Source organism: Lissotriton helveticus, chromosome 12 (genome assembly GCF_964261635.1).
Source record: "Lissotriton helveticus chromosome 12, aLisHel1.1, whole genome shotgun sequence".
Classification (NCBI taxonomy): Eukaryota; Metazoa; Chordata; class Amphibia; order Caudata; family Salamandridae; genus Lissotriton; species Lissotriton helveticus.
The window spans coordinates 380236154-380259530 of NC_136073.1; positions in this window are offsets into that span (position 1 = coordinate 380236154).

The window sequence follows — 23377 nt, forward strand, 5'->3', positions numbered from 1 at the left end:
CCTGTGAGGGTCTCAAGGCACTGGGTGGGGGAGGGCTGGGTCTCTGTTAAGCCAAAAAGCCAGTCTTGAGGTCCTTCCTGAATTGCGGCAGTGGTGGTGATTGCCTGAGTTGCAAAGGCAGGGAGTTCCAGGTCTTTGCAGCAAGATAGGAGAAGGATCTTTAGCTGTGGTCTTGAGGATCCATGGGATGGTGGACAGGGCCAGTTAGGCAGAGGGGACATGTCTGGTGGGAGGTATGCAGGTCCGGCTTTGTTGAGTGCTTTGTAGGCATGTCTCAGGTGGCCGGTGATGTGGTTGCTGCATGGAATGTTCAGAATGTGTCATGTATGGGTGTTCTGGACGGTCTGCAGTTTTTTGGGGAATTGTTTCTGTGGTGCTCACTAAGAATGCATTGCAGTAGTTGAGTCTGCTGCTGACTAGTGAATGGGTGACCTTTTTCCTGGACTCGGTGGGGATCCACTTGAAGATCTTCCGAATGAGGCAGAGCGTGTGGAAGCAGGAGGATGAGACGCCATTGATTTGGTAGTTCCTTGAGAGCGAGGACTACAGGATAATGCAATGGTTTTGTGTGTGGTCCAGGTGGAGGGGGAGGAACCCAGGATGAGGACTTTGTTCTTGTTTGAGTTAAGCTTAAGGCAGCTGTCCTTCAACCAGGTGGCGACTGCCTTCATCCCATCATGGAAGTTACTCTTGGCGGCTGTGGGTTTGTCTGTGAGGGAGCGAATCGGCTGGGTGTCATCAGCATGGGAGACGATGTTGAGTCTGTGGCTTTTGATGATGGCTGCAAGGGGTGCCATGTAAATGTTGAAGATGGTGGGGCTCAGAGAGAATCCTGAGGCATTCCATAGCTTATCTCTGTGGGTTCTGATTTGAACGATGGAAGTCTGACTCTCTGCGTTCGGCCGGGGAGGAAAGAGCGGATCCATTCTAGGGCGTTGTTGCAGTTGCCGGTATTGTGGAGTCTTGCGCAGAGGGTGTGGTGGGAGACAGTGTTGAAAGCGGCTGAGAGGTCCAGGAGGATGAGGGCCGAAGTCTTGCCTTGGTTATGGAGGGTGTGGATGTCACCTGTAGCAGCGAGGAAAGTGGTTTCAATGCTGAGGGTGCTTCTGAAGCCCAATTGGGAGAGGCCCAGGATCTTGTTCATTTTGATGAATTCAGGGAGTTGGGCGTTGATGGCTTTCTCAATTACTTTGGTTGGGAAGGGTAGCAGAGAGATGGGTCTGTAGTTCTTAAGGTCCGTGTGGCCAGTGGAAGGTTTCTTCAGCAGCGGTTGATTGACTATTCTCTTGCTTTTATATGTTTGTTCAAACCCAGCTTGTTTACTCTAAGGGCATTTTTTGAAGGAAAATGTTTAAGCAATAGAAGTTAACAGTTCTATGTCATTGCAATGAGCAATGCATCCAAAGGGTTTCTTCCTATATCCCTGCTGCAGCCTAGTGCATCCCCTTGCCTTCAATGATCTTAGTGAAGCTTTTCCAGCCAATTAAACCTCATGAAGTTAATTTCCATTGTTCAGGATCTATATAATTGCCTTGGAGTAATGTTTGGTAAATCTGCCTCTCGAAATTACCATTACTGGGGCATCGGGAGCTTTGAAGGGTGGCATTAATGGGGATTACAAGTGAGACTGTAAGGATACCCTTAGACATGATGAATTACTAATGGAATCAGTAATGGCAGCTCTGAGTCCGCTTGTAATGCCAAATTTTTGTTCAGGTATTTTACCCAGAGACAAGACTGTAGGTGAAACACTACAGCTTTGGAACAATACCCCTGACCGTGGAATCATGACAAGGTTTTTAACTCCTGTTCCCAGCTGAACTGTGATTCCTGGGGGCTTGGAATGAGGCTCATTGTGCCTTCTACAGCTACCTGTGTCCTACTGCCTCCAGCAGCAACTTCCTTCTTTTAGTGCTACTGCTCCAGTTGTCTGTGCTCTTTGAACCTGTCCTTGTCGCCGTTACTTGAGACCTCCTGCTACATCTTGCTGTTGAATGCTGTGTTTGCTCATTTTGGTATTCTCTTTATTTTCCACCACATTTCTTGTCCCTTTAGTACTCCTGTCCATAATATTAACTTTACTCTGTGCTTTTCATTGTTCTTAGTACTCAAATTGACAGTGTCTTTAATACTCCAGCCCATGTAGTCTCAGTTCATGTTATTTGTTAGGTGAGTCCGCACTGTCCCAATTACTTAAATCCCTATGAGAGCTTCAGTTCCCAGTACTTTTTATCTTTAGTTCTTGAATGTCCTTGCCTTATCTTTCGGTGTTTCAATTGTCTATTCCTTCAGCCCTGTCAAGTACCAGGCATCAGGTGTTACACTAACGCATTTCAATGTGGTTGTCCGCATCACCGCACTGAAATGCAATAGCATGCCTTATAGCGCTCCAGCTGTTAAGCCCCGGGGGCTGATATAATGCACCAGTTACAGTTGCAGTGCAGCGCTATGCTCCTAGCAGGCTTTGAGGCTCTGGCTCAGTTGCTAGAGCTCAGCCTGCACAGTGCTACAAAGTGACAGTCACCAGGTCAGAGGCAGGTACCACAGCAGTTCTTCTAAAAATTTGGGCTGCTACTGCACAACGCAGCTCAGGGGCAGATCTGAGCATCACGAATGGCGAGGGCCAGCCGGAGCCTGTCCCACACAACCATCAGCACCAAGGCAGTGAGACAATAGAGGCTCCCAGTCATGGTCATCACAACCCAGAACTGAGACCTGGAGGAGGGCTGATGATACGGCCGTGGCCCTGCACAAGTCCCTGCAATGCAAAGGAGGTGAGACGGGACAAGGCCTGGGCGGTAACGACTAGGGTCACAGGCCGGTTATATTGCACCGCTTGTGGGGATTGGCTGAGCCCTGCCTGCATGAACCTGGACTGAAGCCGGTGCTGCTGCTCTGACTGTGTGAGAGGCTCAGGGGCAAAGCAACTGGGCCACGTGGCAGCAGGCATAAAATGGCTACCACCTACTGCTTGGCCTCAGGACAGATAACCTGCGGGCATGGCCTGTATAGCTGAAAGAGCGAGCAATGCAATGCAGCTCCCCCTCCACGGTATCAGGATCCAATCCTGGAGATTCCCATGATGGACCCGACCCACCACAGACAGCTGCGGTTGGAGATCCGCACAGCATTTACACGCGCTGGACGTTTCAAGTAGTACGATCAAGAAACACTACCCCCGAGAAAATTATTCCTAATCTTTAGGTCCTGCTTATGACAACCTTGGCGATTCTCTTCCTTGTTCACATCGCAAATTGGTAATTGCTTCAGATCAAACGATTACCACCTGTGTTGCCATTTCACGGATGTTCCACGGTTCTTTAAACTCCGTGGTGAGACTGGATGATTGGTTTCCCACTGTGGGACTATCCCTTACTGCCTCTGAGGCACATCAATTATTGATCATTGTTAATCCCCAAGTACATGGATATCGGCTGGTACCATTAACAGGAAGACTGATTCAGGGCTTAATTCTCTGAGGCTTTCAAATTTATCTCATTGTGAGCCTTTACGCCACATATCCAATGGTGGCTCTACTGTTCACTGATGGCCCTTCAAATTTGAAAGTATATTTTCGCCCTGAGGAAGGAACCGTATATTTGTTTTGTGTTCCGAAACATGCTTCTGTGTTTTTGTTAGTTTTGTTAATTCTGTGTAGTCCTTTTTTGCATTGTCATTCTATTGTATCATTGTATTGTACTGTTTTTGTGCTTTATGCTTGATGCTTTGTGAGTACTGTTTTTTTGTATTATATGTAGTGTTCCTTATTATACCTTGTCTATTTAACTATGGGCCTTTTGCTTGTTGTTTGAAAGAAAAAAATGTCTGAGAAATACAAACAACCATTTTAAATGTTATCTGAGATTTTTTCTACTGTTTTGATAAACAATAAAATATGAATAAATGATATGCTTTGATGCTTTAAATCTGCGGGGCAACTATATGTATATTATGGATGTATCACCAAGGATGCTATAGGTAGTGGAGGAAGATTTTGTATTTTGCTTGTTTCAATTTCCCTGTTTTCTTCCTCCCGATTGAGACTTCAGGGACCCTCTGCGTTGTTTTGGTTGGCCCGACCCACCAGAGACCACCTGGCTCAATGCTGCTGATGGCACACACTGGCCCGCTGCATGGCAATAAATATGGCAGTGGCAGCCCCGAATGCCCATTTCCAGTATCTCGCCACTGAAGCACCTCACTGGAACAGTGTGTGCAGTGTGCTGAGCAGCCTAGAGCTCAGGGCTGAGCTAGAATTGCAGCGCTGTGCATCAACGTGGCCACCACGGGGCCCACTAATTGCCATGGCCTCTCATCTTTGAAAGAAGTAATTGTGCCCTCAGAGCCCGGTATCTAGTTGAATGAATGAATGAATGAATAAGGATTTGTATCGCGCAACTATGCCCAAGGGCATCAAGGCGCATCATAGTTTGACTTGCTTCTTGCAATGGGTGCTATAAAATTGGGTTCATTCTGAGCTGCCTGCTGTGCCCTTGTACTCTGAGAATTGTGCAGTAATGCAGTTTGTCTTTGCTCAGTTTGATAAGTAACGCGTTGGCGCACTTTAGTGTAGTGTAACTAAGTCAGGGGTAGGGATCCTGTACGAGTCGACTAGTGCTGCATGCAATTCCCCTGGTCATAGCACCGCGGGTGCTGCTGTATGTAAGACAGAACAATGATCTCTCCAGCACCTGCCCGTCCCGCCCAGCTTAATAGTCGATCAGGTTGCAGAGGCACAAGGTCAGTGCCATTAAATTAATGGCATTTTGCAGCAGATTGGAGCTCTTCTTAGAGTTTCTTGTTGCTCATAGGGGTTTAATTTATGATATTGATATGTTTCGCTCGTCTTGATTGCTTGATTTTGCTTGCGAAAAAGTGTCACTCATAGTGGTTAAAATGATAATTACACTGAAATGATGACAATGTCACACATAGCAATTGAAACCTTAGCAGCTATGTTCCTTTCCTGTGGTTCTGTTACATCTGATGCAGTGCGTTTTGCTTATATTTCTTTTCCTTCCTTTCTTCAACATCTGTGCCCTTTGGCTCTTTGCAATTCCTATTTTTGTGTCATGATCATGAACTAGAAATTGAAGCAGCCCATCGCTATCATTTTCTAGGAATTTCCCGTGTTCATGGTGTATTTTTATTTAATCGTATTACTCATGCTGACAAGTCGTTTTGTTTGGCGGTTGCCTGCTGTTTTTGCAGCCCCTTCCCTCTTTTCTTTTGTCCATGCTTGTGGTCTCCTGTGCCATATGAGTGAAAAGTGTACTTGTTGATTTCAGGAACCTGTTACTACTGTGTTCCTTCTTGGCCTGTTCAGGTGACTGTCTCGTGAACGTTGTTTCCTTGTTCGCACCTCATCTTCTACTCACAGATGTCTGCTTCTGTTGCTCCCTTTCAGGAGTTAGCTGAGTGAGCCATGGTAATAGCAATGTGCTGAGAATGACACAGATATTCCTGTCAGACCATGAGGAATCGGTGAGCTCTTTGCATACGCCTCTAGTGGGAGCCTAGCATTTAATATTAGTGAAGCAGCTGAAAGGGCGAGATTTTGATCGATACCTCATCACTATTGATCCAAACCTCGATCTGGTCGACTGAACCTTTGTTGCCTGTCTTGGAGGAAAAAAGTGCCCCTGTTACCAAACCAGTTCACCCAATAAAGGACTCTGCTCCCAAAGATCACAAACAACTTCTAGCTTTCAAAAGTTTATTGTAAGGATAGGATAAGCTGCAAATACAGGCATCTCAGAATGAGATTCACGAGATACACAGGTCCAATTACATACATGTGCTCTCGGAAAGCCCTCAGACGAGCAACGGAAATCACTAACACAAGTTCTAAGAATAATAAAGCTATCAGCATTGACGCATATCTCTCCTTCATTTAGGTTGGAGGAAAACGCACAGGTTAGGCTGTCCCTACCCTGCTCTAGATGGTATCCCTACTTAACCAAGTCCCAACCTAACAAAGGTGTCAGCAGTGAATGACCCCCAAGGGAAGTCACTCACTCTAAGTCTCTTGGTGAAAACCTATAGTTCTCCAGTCATGACCCCTCTCTGCCTACCCATCCGCTCTCTAAAGGGTCCTCAGGTATCTGCTCTAACTCCACCCAGGGGTGCTGTCCCTAATACAAAACAGTCAACAACATTTGAGACGCCCCTTGCGAGACGCCCCTCACGTGGTGTAGCTTCTGGCTTTTTCCATGATGCTTTGTATTGGGCCTCATACGTTAGAGTTGACCTTGCTTCTCAGACTCTTCTCCGGCCCGCTGATACCCCTTAAACATTCCAGAACCCTCCTCCATGTCTGGGCCTTCTACTGAACAGACCTCTATTCATTCATTTATAATTGGATCCCCCCTTTCCTTGCAGACAGACATCTGCAGCCAAGAACCCAACTCTCATAGACTTCCAAAAAGGCTTGCAACATTTCTTGGCCCAGACATGTACGTGTAAATCAATGTTAAAACATTTCAGGCCTACAATATTTCTCATCATGATTATAGCATTCAACTTCTTCATTAATTAAAGCATGTTAATACTCTTATTCTATTATTCAGTAAACATCTCTAAAAATCATGGCCCATTTAATGCAATGACCAAAACATTAATACAATCCATGTCGTGAAAAGAAACACCTTCCCTTTTAGCTCTGGCCCTGAGGCCTACCACATTCTGCGTTTAACCACATACCATCTTACATTTTAACAGCTACACGACATGGATTCAGAAATAATCACATCTACTAAAATCATATAGTGTCACACATTTCTGTATTAGTTCCACTTCTACTTAAATCTCTATATTAGCTATACATTCAGAATATAATTACAGATACTATTAGCACTCATGGCATTTCTCCTCATGATTTGTGCTTACTACAGGTAAGTGTGATGTACTCATACATTTAGGTCAGTTTGCGCTCTCTCAGTTCCCCCCTTTGATGACCTCTCGGGGTCATCACTAACATTTAAACTGCAGTTATTGGTAGCATAACTTGTCTCTGCGCTTCCAGAGCCCTCAGACTCCTGTACTGATTATCTTGTATGGCAGCCAATCTCTGCAGCTGCTCTCTTTGGGCCCTTTCTGACCTTCTTGCTCTGTACCATTTGAATACCCTCACCAATCCCCACAATATGATCCCACAGATCAATATTATGATGACAGGTTTTAGTATATACCACACAAAGCTTTTGCCTAAGGTGGAAATCCACCCTCCAACTGCACTCATTCCGTGGCCCACCTTTTCCCAGACATTTTCTCTACTCAAATCTTCGATCTCCTTGTGAATATCAGTTATGTTCCTAATAACCTTCTCAAGGGGTTTTGAATTGTCTGGAATGTAAGTGCAGCATTCCTGGACCTTCAAAGCCTTACAGACTCCGCCCTCTTTTGCTAGTAGGACATCTAACGCAAGACGGTTCTGAAGAACCATAGCCCTTATCGATTGCATCTCTCCTTCTACCAGCATTAAGGACTGAGCAGTGCTGGCAGACAACCTGTCGACGACTGTTGCCAGCCGTCTAATTTTAACATCATTAAGGATTAGACCCAAAAGAGGGAACATAGCTCCAAAGACATCTCCAACCATTTCTGCATCGCCTACATCCCTCCTTCCCCTCGAAGATGTCTTGCCCTCAATGATCACTAAGTCTTGTGCATGATATATTTTGGGGAAGACAATTGCTAAGTAACATGATCCATACCAGTTGTCAGGTAGTCTCACGTAGGCATTTCTTCCACATACAAAATACACATTTGGAATCACTTGCATTCCCTTCAGGAAATCTTTAGTATAGTACTCTATATTGAAAGCATGTTCACAGTCGACTTCTCCCACGTATACATTTTCATAATACGTTTTGGCTCGGTGAAGACATAGCTTTCCTCTCTGCGTCTTATCTAAAGCTATTGGACCACTACTACCCTTTCTCTTGTGTGCCTTCTCTTCCTCGGTCCAATCTGTTTTCCATTGTCCTGATTTTTTCAAAATCTTTTGTCTCCTGTAACGATCATCCACCTGCCCTATGAACTTCTTCTCGACTTCTGACACCTTGCATGTCAGGTTATTTCTACGGGCATGTGAAGTATCTAAGGTAATCCTTGTCATCCATCCATACTCTATAACATTCCAGATATTATTTCCATGCCACTGACACATATCTGCAATAGTATGTTTGTTACAGGTTCCTACCCTACCATCTGGGAAAAACACCATTATCAAGCCGCTTCTCAAAAAACCTTCCCTGGATCCCACACTATCTTCCAATTATCGTCCCATCGCCTCTCTGCCGTTTCCAGCTAAGATCTTTGAATCGGTCATGAATAAACAACTATCTGACTACATTCATATTAATGACCTGTTAGATGAAACCCAATTCGGTTTCCGGCAAGGTCACGGAACAGAGACTGCCCTGATCAAAGCGGCTGATGAAATCAGGGCCACAATGGATAAGGGTGGACAGGCTGTCTTGATTTTGTTGGACCTGTCGGCGGCTTTCGACACGGTCGATCATGTAACTCTGATCGGCCGTGTCGAGGCCATCGGCATTAAACATAGAGCTAGGGACCTCATTGCATCATTCTTGGCTGATCGTAGACAAGCTGTCAAGTTGGGCACTTTTACTTCACCTACCTTCAGCCTTCCCTGTGGAGTGCCTCAGGGTTCCTCGCTAAGTCCGACCCTTTTCAATATCTATGTTTCGGACTTAGCGAGGGTAATAAAAGAGTATAACATCAATTTGACAACATATGCTGACGATACTCAGTTGGTGTTATCTATACACAAAGACGGACCCACGGTCGCAGCAAATTTTAAGAATGGTATGAGGGCCATTAGCAGTTGGATGGCTTCCAACTGCTTAAAACTTAATTCATCCAAGACGGAGGTTATGCTGTTTGGAAATATTCAACCTTTGTGGTCCCCTTCATGGTGGCCTGAGGAACTGGGAACTCCACCTCAACCTGCTAGTAAAGTCAGAAATTTGGGAGTGATATTTGACAACAAGCTCCTGTTCCATCATCATGCGAATGCGGTAGTTTCATCTTCCTTTAACATCTTAAGGAAAATAAAGAAACTTTTACCGTATCTTCCCATAGCTTTGGGAAAAACACTTATTTCCACACTGGTGTTCTCTCGCACTGACTACTGCAATGCCCTCTTCCTCAATGCTCAAAAAAAGGTTATTTCCAAACTGCAACTAGTACAAAATGCCTCCGCCAGAGTGCTATTGGGCATTCCCAAATACAGCTCTGTTTCTCGACACCTAGACCAACTGCACTGGCTTCCAGTCAGAAGTCGTACGAAGTTTAAGACCCTTTGCATTGTCTATAAGGCAATAAACAACACGGGCCCTAGATTTCTGAGGAGTTCCTTTAAACCTTTGGCAACCCCTAGAACGTTACGCTCTAACACGGCTCACATGCTTCAGATTCCTAGAACAAGGAAAGTGACTTGGGGAGATAGATGTTTCACCATAGCAGCTGCGAAATTGTGGAACTCCCTTCCCCTTAATATAAAGATTAGTCCATCATTGATTGTCTTCAGAAAGCAGCTAAAGACTTGGCTGTTTTCCCAATGACATCTTTTATACATCACTTTTATTCATTGTCTCAACGTTTAATCACTGGTTAATTAGATTTTAGTTCTTAGCGCCGAGACACCCACGGGTAATTGCAGCGCTTTAAAAATTGCAAAAAATAAATAAATAAATAAATAATCCAAGGAATGAAGAACTTGGCCAATCTGTCTTCACTCTTCCAGTAATCCCATTTGTTCATCTGCTTATAATTTGGGACTTCTGGCAACACTGAATCATAATTGGAGAAATAGTATTCAAAACTATCTCTCTCATAAAATATACTAAGCAATAAGCTACATGTAATGCCATATGTCAGCGGGAGGTGATGGTATCTAATGCCTTCATCTACAGACGCCGGCAACTGCATGCAGACGTAACAATCCTTAACCTCCATGGCATCCACGTATTCATATAAGAGTTTAGCATAAGCATTTGACCTAAAGTCTCCTTGGGACTCATCTACGTGTAACCTGCGGGCTTCTGCAGCTAATAACGCTTTCTCTTGAGTGTTTTCCCTTTTCTCACCAGCAACAGTAGGTGTAAGCGTTTCTACAGGATTCACATCAGTTACCTTTGCCTCTTCCTCATGTCCCTGTACATAAGAAATTGTTACCACTAAAGCTATTAATATTATCACTCCTACTATTAGTGTACCTATTATACATTTAGCTCTGCGGTTCTGGGTGCCGGCCTCCATTTCGTCAGACAATATGGCTCTCTCTTATCTTAGCAAAAAGTTCTTTTCCTCTCGTTCCTTTACAGTCTCCTTTTAATCCTTTTGTCTTTAGAATCCACACAACTGGAAGCTGACAACCTTCTTCGCAAAAGTCCTTTAACAGTTCAATAAAGACAACCCTAGCCCTTCTCCATCAACTCAAGGGAAGTTCCCTAAAATTCTCTGCTTCCTGGGCGCTAGGTAATCTTCTTTTTTCCTGTTCACTTTATTTACAAAGTCCTTTAACAGTCTACTATCAAGCCTGTGCCTGCAGCTTCGATAGCAAAGTTCAGTATTTCCAACCGAAGATTGTGCTCTTCATGTGCTGTTATCGTTGTACCAAAGTCGGGGAATTGCAATTCTGAGAGAAACATGTGTTTTAACTTGCTGAGGCGGGGAGGTCTGGGGAGCATGAATGTTAGTGACCCTTCTTGTTCGACTCCGGGTACCAACAGTCGTATTTCCACGGTGACAATGGGCTCAGAACTGGACACCACCACCGCTCGGATCCTCCCTGTCTCCGGTTTCACAGACATTTGTCGCCAGATATGTCCACTCAGGTGTGGAGTATCTTCTGTTAGGCACACGCACTCTTCTTGACCTTCTTCGGTCCGGTGCTTCAGCGCCCTGAGCACCTTCTTCCGGGTCTGAGTCTTCTGATATCGGAGGAAGGGTTACCTCTGGAGTTGACCTCAGGCTAGAGCTCCTTCTTTGCGGCCAATCAGCTTCTCCATGTGCCCTTCTACTCCTTCTCCTTCTTGTCTGTTCTCGCTCTCTGTCAGACCTGTCAGTGTCTGACTCGTACTCCCAGCTACTTTCTCCTTCTGTAGCGTCTTCCGTTTCGCTGTTGTACTGACCGTCCTCAGCTTGGTCAGACTCGTTCCCTGCTTCCGCTGGCACCTCTACAGCTTGGCTAGCCCCCTCTATGGCTTCTCGGTCCTCTTCTGGACGTCTATCCGAGAGAGGAGCTGTTTCTTCCCGAGGTGCTGGAACCCTTCGCGTATGTGACGCGTGGATCCAATTGGGCAGGCCTCCCACCTTCACAGCTGTGTTCGTGATCAGGATGATCTGGAAGGGCCCACGCCAACGAATATCCAAGCAGCTTCTTCTCACATGTTTTTTCACCAGGACCCAGTCCCCAGGGTACAGGTCATGGCACGGGCCCTGGCACGATGGAACCTCGGCAGCCTGCACCTGAAGGGACACAGAACGAATGGCGTCAGACAGCCCCTTACAATAGTCCAGGATCATATCATCTGTGATATTTAACAGTGCAGTAGTTGGGACAGATGGCAGCCTCATTGCTCTCCCCATTAACACCTCATGTGGTGATAACCCCGTTCTTCTGTCTGGGGTACTACGAAGGCTCATGAGAACCAATGGCAGGGCGTCAGGCCAACTCAGGGTCGTTGAGGAACAAACTTTGGCTATTCTGGCCTTGATCGTGCCATTGATCTGCTCCACAATTCCTGAGGCTTCTGGTCGGTAACTGCAATGCAACTTCTGATCGATATTCAGAGCTGCACAAATCATTTTCACAAGCTCGCTGTTAAAATGTGTTCCCCTATCTGATTCCAAAAAGGCCGGCACCCCGAAGCGCGGAATGAGTTCCCTAAGCAGTAACTTGGCCACTGTGAGGGTGTCGCACCTACGTGTAGGGTATGCCTCAACCCATCTGGAGAACACACAAACAACCACCAGGACATAGCGGAGGCGGTTGCACCTTGGCATTTCAATGAAATCTATCTGCATTCGATTGAATGGACCTCCAGACCTTCCTATGTGACTTAGTGCAACTGGTGTTCTTTTTCCTACGTTCAGCTGCTGGCAGGTCACACAACGCTGGCACACTGCTTCTGCTGCTATTCTAAACTTAGGATTGTACCAAGTTTGTCTAAACACTCTCAGCATAGCATCTCTCCCTAAGTGTACGGGACCATGTATGAGTCTAGCCATTGGACTCACCATCTCATTGGGCAACACTGCTCTGCCGTCTGCTGAGACCCAAAAATGGGACTCACCCATTACACATCCTGCCTTTTCCCATGTTTCTTTTTCAGAATCAGGAGCATTTTCTTGCATGTTTGACAGTTCATCCCAAGTATCAACAGTTTCCAGTATCATGGCTAATTCAGTCCTTACATTTATTCCACCCACTTCCACCTCTGTGAAAGAGTACCCTTGTTCCGCGCAATACCGCGCAACTTCATCAGCATATCTATTGCCTTTCGAAACGAAGTCCTCATTTCTGGTATGTGCGGTGCACTTTACAACTGCGATACCTGCTGGGCATTGCAACGCCTCTAACAACAGGCGCACAAACTCTCCATTGCGAATGGGAGAGCCTGAAGAGGTCATGAACCCTCTTTGAGACCATAACTGCCCGTAATCATGAACTACCCCATAACCATATTGGCTGTCGGTGTATATGGTGACTCGAATTTGATTGCTTGCCAAGCAAGCACGTGTCAAGGCAACAATCTCGGCTACCTGAGCGGAGTGTACTCCTTCCAGGCACCCAGCTTCCACAACTCCAGTAATTGTACAAACAGCATAAGCTGCTCTCAACTGCCCAACTTCGTCTCTTACACATGAGCCATCGACAAAGAAAATTTCGTCTGGGTCGGTCAGTGGCTCATCTACGATGTCGGGTCTGGGTTTGGTGCATAGTTCAGTCACATCAAGGCAGTCATGGTCTGTACATTCATCATCATCCTCGATATCATTTGGGAGTGGCATCAAGGTGGCAGGGTTCAAAACAGAGCATCTCTTGAGGGTCACATTCTCTGCAGCAAGAATAACTTGCTCATAGCGCGTGAGCCTGCTGTTGGTCAGATGCTGTGTTTTGGTCCTGGTCATCAACAGTTCAACAGAATGGGGCACGCACACCTCTAACGGGTGCCCCATGACGATATTTTCACATCTCTCAATGCTGACACCCGTTGCAGCAACGGATTTGAGACATCCGGGCAACGCTGCGGCTACTGGGTCTAAAGTAGCCGAGAAATAAGCAACTGGTCTACGGGCATTCCCATGGATTTGGACTAACACAGACAACGCGCAACCTTCTCTCTCACAACAGTAAAGAAAAAATGGTTTATTGTAATCAGGCATTCCCAATGCCGGAGCACGACACAGGTCCTCTCGCAGCTGTAGGAACGCCATCAAACAGTCTTTGTCCCATGGTACCGGGTCGCTCACCTCCTTGTGCGTCAGTTTTTGCAAGGGCTTTGCTTTCAGTGAAAAGTTCACGATCCACTGTCGGCAATAACCCACCATCCCTAGGAACATCCTGACCTCTCTCTGTGTCTTAGGCGCATTCATTTTCATGATCGCCTCTATCCTGTCTGGTGACACCTTTCGTTTGCCTTTCTCTATTCTGTGTCCCAAGTACTGCACTTCTGTCAGGCAGTACTGCAATTTTCCCGGGGACACCTTGTGCCCATTGGCAGCTAGGTGATTTAACAAAGCAATGGAGTCCTCCCTGCAAGCTTCTTCTGTTTCTGACGCCACAAGGAGGTCGTCTATGTACTGGACCAGAACTGACTTCTGGGGCAGCACTAGACTTTCAAGATTTTTCTTCAAAAGCTGGTTAAAGATCGATGGGCTCTCTGTATACCCCTGAGGGATACGACACCATGTTAGGACGCGATTTTCCAGCTTAAATGCGAAAAGAAAATGGCTTTCTTCGTCCAGAGGGATCGAAAAGAAAGCCTGACAAAGATCGATCACAGTGAACCACTCAGCTTGGAATGGAATCTGAAACAGTATCACTGATGGATTCGGTACCACTGGACAACACGAAACGACTATGTTATTAATCTTTCGAAGGTCCTGCACTATCCGAAATTTCCCATTTGGTTTCTGCAGACCCATAATCGGGGAGTTGCATGGACTACCCACGATTTCTTTCAGTATTCCCTGTTTAATCATGGACTCGATCACGGGTTTTATGCCTGCAATCGTTTCTGGAGTCAATTTATATTGGGGTGTTCTTGGGAACTCAGCATGCGGTTTCACTACAATTTTCACTGGGTCCACCCCTTTGACCAATCCAATCTCTTCCCCAGTGAAATCCCATACTTCTGGTGCCACTGTCTCTCTCAAGTCCCAGGGGAGCTCATCTACTGTCAAAGTAGGGTACAGCTCCACGCATATTCTTGAGTTTGCAACTTTGAAATCTGCGTCATCATCATTGGTCAATACCTCCACTCCCTGAGGTGTACAGTATATAGTACAATTCAATTTACACAACAGGTCTCTCCCTAGCAGACACACAGGACTTGAATCGCAAACCACAAACTGGTGCTCATCGCTGTACTTCCCTATTTTCACCTGTACCGGTTCTGTCAATTGGCTGGTTATTCTCCTGTTTGCGACCCCTACCACTTGTATGGTCTCTCCAGACATGGGCAGGTCTGGAACTGCAGCTGATCTGATCGTGGATCTAGTGGCTCCTGTGTCCACCAGAAATGTCGTAGGGCACCCTGCTACTTCTGCTTCCACATAGGGTCCCCTCTGGTCCACCTCCAAGGCTGCCCCGAGGGTGCAGTCTTCTCTTTCCACTCTCTGTCCGGTTAATGGGTCCACATAATAGCACTCTTCCCCTTCTACAAACAGGGGCATTTGTCTATAGGTCTTACCCATAGTCCCTACTCGAGGAGGTTGCGGGAACTGGGCTCGGGGAGGAGCCCCCCCCCCTTTGAGCACCTTTCCTTGGTATGGCGTCACCCCTCTTGTAGGCGCGCTCTGGACCTCTTCCTCCTCTATCTCTTGTTCTCCTATCTCTACATTGTAGGGACACTCGCGTTTCCAATGCCCCACCTCGTTACACTGGTGGCACCTAGTCGTTTTCTTCAAGGCAGCTATATCTATTCTGGGTCTAAAGGTGGAACTCTCCTCATTGCCCTTGTTCTGACTGTACTGCTTCTTTCCTCCTGTACCTGTTCCTTGCTGCTGTTGCTGTTGTCCCCCCTTCCCTGCTGCCTGCATCTGTACCACCATCAACTTTTCTTTTAGTTTCTTAGCCTTGGAGTCTATCTCATCACAGCAGTACCTGGCATATCTCAGTATTTCGTCTAGGGGTTTACTTTGCCAACAAATCGAGTGTTGCTGAATCATTAAACTAATATCCGGTCTCAGTCCCAGGACGAACTTGGACACAAATTGCCCTATGTCTTTTGGATCCATTACATCCAAGCCGCTATATTGTTTAAACGCCTTCAGCAATCTCTCGTAATATTCGTGGACTGTCTCTTTGGGTTCCTGTCTTGTTCGGTCTATTCTGACCCAATCTATGTCTTGCATTGGCACTTTCTCTTTCAGCCAAGTCATCACTCTCTCGAATTTTGCCATCACAATCTCGGACGGCCCATTAGTCTTAGCATCTCTCTCTGGCTCCGTTGTGGGCCACTCAGCGCTAACCTTGCATGCTGTCCACAGATCGCCTGGTACTACAATGTCAAACAGCGTGTTCAGATCTATCCATAGGACCTTTGAGATTTTTACAAATCTCTCCACTTGCTTGTACCACTCCACTGGGTTTTCCCGCAATTTGGGGAAGGAGGTGGTAAAAGCAGCTAAATCTCCCCTACTCCAAGGGACATGTACATAGTTCCCATTTGCAACTTCACGCAAAGGGTAAGCTTCTATTCCCTGCTGTCCTCCTGGTGTCATACCAAGCGTGCTTCTCCTGCCGGTCCCTTTCTTGGACCACCTCTCTTCCCACTTATCTAGTGCCCTCCATGTCCTTATTCCAGCGATCAGTTCCCTTATGTGCGTTTTCAGCCCAATCGTTCTCCTCTCATCTAGGTCTCGATCTGTATAATGTAGCCTGTGGTTACCCTGTAATGCTTTGGTTCTTGACAAGTCCACCATATATTTGCCTGCTAGTTCGACTAACTTCTCATGGACTGCTCTCGCTTTTCGAGTAATGTCCTTTGCCATATACAGTATTTCATCCTGTTCATACATTTCCATTCTTTCTAAAGGCAGGGTACCATCTACCATGTCATCCAGGTCTGACCTTAAACTGGCGACATCGAGTCTCTTGGCTTTTATCTCAGCTCGCAATATGTCTTTCGAAGGGGGCTCACTGGTCTCCCTACCATCCCAACTTCGAGCTCTACGTTTGGGCTCGGGAGAGTTAATGGGTGCCCTCCCTTGCTCCCATCTCTCCAGGTCCCATGCTCGGCCATCCGATCTTGGAAGGTGATGGAACACGGGCCTGTTACCCCCACTCTTTCTCTGCCCACTCTCTTCTTCTTCTCTCCTTTCACCGTGCGCCTCTCTGTTATTTTCCCTCTGGTCGCTACTCTCCCTTTGCCTAGTATCGCTCAGTATCCGATACGCTCCTTCCTGGTTCCCCATATTCCCTGGGCTGCGCTCATTTCCGTCATCACAGGGACTATGGTGCGACCTCTCACAACTCCCATTCTGTTCTCTGGTGCCGGGCACACAGTGTGGACACTTAAAGCTGTTTCTGTACTCTTGCGCTCTCCTCTCCCCTTCACTGAGTATTGGGCGCGCCACCCCTCCACTCCCGGGGCCCCCGTTTTCCAGGTCTGTTCTATCTCCTCTCCGGGCCCAATGGGTGACTCCCCTACTATCTCTCTCTCTACAGTCCCACTCCGGGCTACTCTCCCCAGCCCCGCAGTGAGTCCGAGCTCGGCTGTCCTGGCTTTCCCTTTCAGCTTCCGCAGCTATGATGCTCTTTTGAGCCTCCACTGCCTCATCCCACTGCTTCATGTACTCATTTAGCTCTTGAAAGGATTTTCGTCCAGATCCCCTCAGATCCACTGGCCATCTAGGGCCCCCGGGATCCCCTCCTGGGTCCCCTGCTGTGTGCATCGGGGTGCTCCACTCTCTGGGTATCGGCATCTGACTTGGGGAATTAATCGTATCGTTCCTCCTTGCCGTCCCTGCTCCTTCTCTGTCTTTCCGTACCCGTTCTTCCCCTCTTGCTCTCTCTTGGTCATATATCGATATTATAGGACCTATGGTAACAGGTACCTGTAGTGCATCTGGTAATGCGTAGGATGTGGCGCTCTTCGTTTCCGGCGCTCTTTGTACCACAAACCTCCCGACTACCTGTTGCACCTGACTAGGCTGGGACAGCTCTTTCTTTGCCTCAGGATCCCACTCTGAACTGGGAAGCGGTCCATGCTCTCCTGCATTGCCCCCCTTTTCTCTTTCACTATGCTCGACCTCTCCCCCTGCCCTATTATACGGGGGTGGCCTGTCTGTCAATAATCTGTTTATCAGGCTATCCTCTGTTTCGCTCTCATCATCTTCTTCCAGGGGACTTTTATTTACGGGCACCTCTAACACTGGGTACAGTTTATTTACTTCCATGTTATGCACTCTCCATCTTTTAGCATCCGCATCCCACCTGGCATCCTGCACTGCCCTTACCGATCGTTTCACCCTTTCTTGTCGTCTGTTCATATTCTTTTCATGCGCTGCCCTAATCCATGCATCAAGAGCTTCAAACTGGGTCGGTCTAGGCAAGGGTCTCATTGAGGTCATGACTGATTTTAATCGATGTAACACCTCTAATCTGAACGTCCCGTACTTCGGGAACGTCAGTTCCTCATTTCCTTCCGTAATCTTACTCCACTCTGAAATCCAAAGGATCGTATGCAACCCAACATTCACTGCCATGTAACGAGCTGGCGTACCCTCCGGCGGGGCTTCTTCCCCTTCATACGATCCCCGCTTCTCTTTTTTAAACACCGCTCTCAGCCATTTAAAACACTTCATAATTATGCGCACAATATCCAGCCTCGCTACTCTGTTTACTTCCTGATGACAATCCACCAATCCTGTCGCGGCTTTGCTAACTTGGCCTATCGCAGCGCGGTCTTTCTCCGGTCGGCCAATCACGTCGCGACCCTGTCTGACGTCTTTGCTAGCTGGCCTATCACAGCGCGGTCTTTCTCCGGTCGGCCAATCACGTCGCGACACTTTCTGACGTCACTTTTCTCCGCTTCGCAGCAGCACCCCTCCTTTCTCAACTCGTCTCCCGGTTATGCATGCGTCCCATTCATACACCGAAAAATGACTACTTCCGACCAAGCGGTCACTTCTCTCGACTGTACGTCCACAGTCTATATGTAATTGTCAACACAACTGACGAAATGTCGTCTCTCTGATAGGTTGCTTACACACACAGTAACTTCCGACCAGCGTCCGTTACTCACGCACTCACTCTTACGGTCCCCCTATCTCGGTCTTTCGGGTGATCAATGGTACCTCATGACCCCCTTCACACTAGTTGACAATTACTCTGGGTGTCCGATACACCCGAACCACTTAAGCTCTCCTTGAACTTAAGATTTCCACCGGTTGCGCGCGCTCACAACCTGTTCCACAGTCACTCTACAGACATTCAACTCCGCCAGACATTACAACATAGATACAATACAAAACACCGCAATCTAACACGCATAACCCTTTATACTCACTCTCGACCGATACTGCTGCTTTTTCTGTCTCACGTCATCCGGATCTTCTTCAGCGGGCGGTTCTTCCGATCCTCGATCTCTAGGGGCCTTGGGGTAAGCTAACCTGGCCTAGGTCACCGTCCTCAAGAAGGCAACCATCCTCTATAGCTACCAACTGAAAGGGCGAGATTTTGATCGATACCTCATCACTATTGATCCAAACCTCGATCTGGTCGACTGAACCTTTGTTGCCTGTCTTGGAGGAAAAAAGTGCCCCTGTTACCAAACCAGTTCACCCAATAAAGGACTCTGCTCCCAAAGATCACAAACAACTTCTAGCTTTCAAAAGTTTATTGTAAGGATAGGATAAGCTGCAAATACAGGCATCTCAGAATGAGATTCACGAGATACACAGGTCCAATTACATACATGTGCTCTCGGAAAGCCCTCAGACGAGCAACGGAAATCACTAACACAAGTTCTAAGAATAATAAAGCTATCAGCATTGACGCATATCTCTCCTTCATTTAGGTTGGAGGAAAACGCACAGGTTAGGCTGTCCCTACCCTGCTCTAGATGGTATCCCTACTTAACCAAGTCCCAACCTAACAAAGGTGTCAGCAGTGAATGACCCCCAAGGGAAGTCACTCACTCTAAGTCTCTTGGTGAAAACCTATAGTTCTCCAGTCATGACCCCTCTCTGCCTACCCATCCGCTCTCTAAAGGGTCCTCAGGTATCTGCTCTAACTCCACCCAGGGGTGCTGTCCCTAATACAAAACAGTCAACAACATTTGAGACGCCCCTTGCGAGACGCCCCTCACGTGGTGTAGCTTCTGGCTTTTTCCATGATGCTTTGTATTGGGCCTCATACGTTAGAGTTGACCTTGCTTCTCAGACTCTTCTCCGGCCCGCTGATACCCCTTAAACATTCCAGAACCCTCCTCCATGTCTGGGCCTTCTACTGAACAGACCTCTATTCATTCATTTATAATTGGATCCCCCCTTTCCTTGCAGACAGACATCTGCAGCCAAGAACCCAACTCTCATAGACTTCCAAAAAGGCTTGCAACATTTCTTGGCCCAGACATGTACGTGTAAATCAATGTTAAAACATTTCAGGCCTACAATATTTCTCATCATGATTATAGCATTCAACTTCTTCATTAATTAAAGCATGTTAATACTCTTATTCTATTATTCAGTAAACATCTCTAAAAATCATGGCCCATTTAATGCAATGACCAAAACATTAATACAATCCATGTCGTGAAAAGAAACACCTTCCCTTTTAGCTCTGGCCCTGAGGCCTACCACATTCTGCGTTTAACCACATACCATCTTACATTTTAACAGCTACACGACATGGATTCAGAAATAATCACATCTACTAAAATCATATAGTGTCACACATTTCTGTATTAGTTCCACTTCTACTTAAATCTCTATATTAGCTATACATTCAGAATATAATTACAGATACTATTAGCACTCATGGCATTTCTCCTCATGATTTGTGCTTACTACAGGTAAGTGTGATGTACTCATACATTTAGGTCAGTTTGCGCTCTCTCACAGCTGATAAGCAGCTACAGCCTGATTCATGTACGGGCCGTTTTGCGTGGCCCTAATAGCGAATCATAGCGACTCGCTATTGAGGACACGCAAAACGGCATTCATGTAGGAATTGCTAAATCAATAGCGATTCCTACATGTTCTCTATTTGCGAGTAGCAATTTGCTACTCGCAAAAAAAGGAATAACTCCCCATTCATTCCTATGGGCCAAAAGGCCCATAGGAATGAATGGGGAGTATCCCTCATTTGCGAGTAGCAATTTGCTACTCGCAAATCAGATAGCGATTTTAAGGGTGCCAGGGGTGTCCAAAGGACACCCTGTAGCACCCCTAAAATGCACAATTGAACAGGTGTTGCGCACACACATGTCCAAAGGACATGTGTGTGTGCAACATGCAACTTAGAAAAATGCTTTTAAAAGCATTTTTCTGAGTTTTTGCTATTTACCGAGAGGTCTGACCTCTCGGTAAATAGCGGCCCAAAAGTGCTAAATCGCAATTTTTTATTGTGTCATGAATAGCATTTGAGGAATCTCTATTAGAGATTCCTTAAATGCCATTCCTCGCAAATATGCGAATTCTTAAATAGCGATTTTTGCATTTGGGATGATGAATACCAAATGCAAAAATCGCACTCGCAAAGGGCCAGATTCTCAGAATCTGGCCCTTTTGCGAGCGCTTTTAGCTACATGAATCAGGCTGCTAGATCCTTTGTTTGCTACTTAAACTAATGATTTGACATTGACAAACGTGCACTAATTATACGTCGGAGAGACATTGGAAATAACTGTGAGAGAATGTAGTTACTGCATCATAAAATCATGTAGATACATGTAGAATAGACACAATTCTATTCATTCAATGATATAGGTTCATACAGCCAGATTCATCAAGCTCAATTGCGCTCGCAAAGGGCCAGATTCTGAGAATCTGGCCCTTTGCGAGTGCATTTTTTGCATTTGGGATTCATCATCCCAAATGCAAAAATCACTAATAAAGAATTTGCACATTTGCGAGGAAATGCATTTAAGAAATCTCTATTTGAGATTCCTTAAATGCAATTCATTAACCATTTTTACATTGCGAATTCGCAATTTTTGGTCGCTATTTACCACGAAGTCTGACTTCGTGGTAAATAGCGAAAAAATAGAAAAACGCACTTTAGTCCATTTTTCTCAATTGCATGTTACACACACACATGTCCTTTGGACATGTGTGTGCGCAACACCTGTGTAAATTTACATTTCAGGGGTGCTACAGGGTGTCCTTTGGACACCCTGGCACCCTTGAAATCGCAATCTTATTTGCGATTAGCTAATTGCTAATCGCAAATAAGGAATAACACCCCATGCATTCCTATGGGCCTTTGGCCCATAGGAATGCATGGGGTGTTATTCCTTATTTGCGATTAGCAATTAGCTAAACGCAAATAAGGAATCAGTGGGAATCGCAATAAATATTGCGATTCCTACATGAATCCCGTTTTGCGAGTCTGTAATAGAGATTCCTTATGAATCGCTATTATAGACTCGCAAAACGGGTCTTTCATGAATCTAGCTGTTAGTTTATAAAAAAGCCTTAGTACGACATTTTAATATGTGTTAGAGTGCAAAAACGATGTACTCATATGATATGAAATTCTAACTATCCTCATCAAAATAGTAATGTGTGTGAAGAATTAATGAATTAATGAAATCTAACATGATCTGAATAACTTTATGCGTTATAAATGAAGGGTTTCATTCTGAATTACATTATTTGCATACGTAAAATTGTGCCCGAATGAGAAAAGAAAAACTGGTGCTGCATGGCAATATTTAGTGAAATGTTCTGAAACCTTCAGAATATGATCTTCAATTGTGTACTAATACAAACTAGTTGAAACGATATTAATATGTTATAATTTGAAATCATTTTATACGTTGGTACTTTGAAAATGCAGTAATGTGTCAATCAGCCTGATTCATCAAGCTGATTTGCGCTCGCAAAGGGCCAGATTCTGAGAATCTGGCCCTTTGCGAGTGCGATTTTTGCATTTGGGATTCATCATCCCAAATGCAAAAATCTCTATTACCGAAATCGCATATTTGCGAGGAATTGGATTTAAGGAATCTCTAATAGAGATTCCTTAAATGCAATTCATCAACCAATTAGAAATTGCGAAATAGCAATATTTGGTCGCAATTTACCACCAAGTCTGACTTGGTGGTAAATTGCGAAAATAGTGTAAAAAGCACTTTAATGCATTTTTTTCTTTTGCATGTTACACACACACATGTCCTTTGGACATGTGTGTGCGCAACACCTGTTCAAATGTGCATTTAAGGGGTGCTACAGGGTGTCCTTTGGACACCCCTGGCACCCTTAAAATCGCTATCTGATTTGCGAGTAGCAAATTGCTACTCGCAAATAAGGGATACTCCCCATTCATTCCTATGGGCCTTTTGGCCCATAGGAATGAATGGGGAGTTATTCCTTTTTTTGCGAGTAGCAAATTGCTACTCGCAAATAGAGAACATGTAGGAATCGCTATTTATTTAGCAATTCCTACATGAATACCGTTTTGCGTGTCCTCAATAGCGAGTCGCTATGATTCGCTATTAGGGCCACGCAAAACGGCCCGTTGATGAATCAGGCTGATAGTTACATGTAAGAATTACAATACAATTAATAATGCGTTTCAAGTGCCTATACGTTGAAAGGATATTAGTGAATTGCTTTTTATTCAAGTAATGTATATTTTCATTACTTTATATGCTACTTATCTTTTAAACAAATATAATAGGCCTGCATTTTTCCTCCACTTTCAATGTGAAATGAAACTGTGTCTTACTAGAAGAGTGCTCACTCGCTTACAAGGACTATCTGCAACATTAGTTGTTACTTTGGGAACATCTGCTAAAGGAAACTGCCCTCTTGAACTCACTCCTGTGCCTGTTGCTAAAAGATCATTGTTTGGAGGCTTACTTATACCGGGGAACATCCTTTACGACGCAGATGTTACCCCGCACTACAGTTACGACGTGTCTTTTACAACGCAAGTCGTAACCACGAC